The sequence below is a fragment of the Rhea americana genome, unplaced genomic scaffold, assembly GCF_003343005.1.
Source record: "Rhea americana isolate MKP2758 unplaced genomic scaffold, rheAme1 scaffold_101, whole genome shotgun sequence".
Classification (NCBI taxonomy): domain Eukaryota; kingdom Metazoa; phylum Chordata; class Aves; order Rheiformes; family Rheidae; genus Rhea; species Rhea americana.
Window position 1 is genome coordinate 1,718,877 of NW_028185051.1, and position 655 is coordinate 1,719,531.

Genomic DNA, 655 nt, shown 5'->3' on the forward strand with positions numbered 1-655 from the left:
GGGTGGGAGGGGGGCGGCAGGGGCCGGGGCGGAACTGGAGGTGAGCGGGACCTGCGAGGGGGTTTGGCTCGGCTGCTTTCTCCTCCCGGCAGGAGCAACAAGACCGTTTTTTAAAGGACAGAACAAGCGTGCGGTTGTTGCGAGGACCCGACGTGAAGTCAAAGCCTGGCCTCTAACCAGATGGCAGCGGGGCTGCGAAATGTAATGAAATAAATAAGTGCACACACAGGAATAAAAGGCCAAGTGAGGGAGCGGACCGCAGCACCGCCGCTTTACGCCAGGCGCCCGCGTCCAACCATAACAGCGCCCGGCTGCGCCAGCGCGGAGGCGGGCGGCGGTGGACAGGGGATGCCTGCGGGCCGCGGAGGCGCAGGGCACGGCCGCCGCCGAGCCCGCACTCCGCGCACGCCTCGCGCTCCCGCAGCCGCGCTCACACCCGCGCGCAGCGCAGCGCCGGTGCGCGCCGTCGCGCCGCGGCCCCGCGGCTCCTTACCGGGGCGCCGCTCTTTGCCCGCCGCCGCCGCGCAGCCCCTGCCTTCCCCGGGCGCGCCTCTGCCCCGGCGCTTCCCCAGCCAGGGGTCTCAGCTAGCGGTCAGCACCCAGGAGCCGGCGTACAAAGCAGAAAACCCCGAGCAGTCCCTTCATTTAAAAAAAT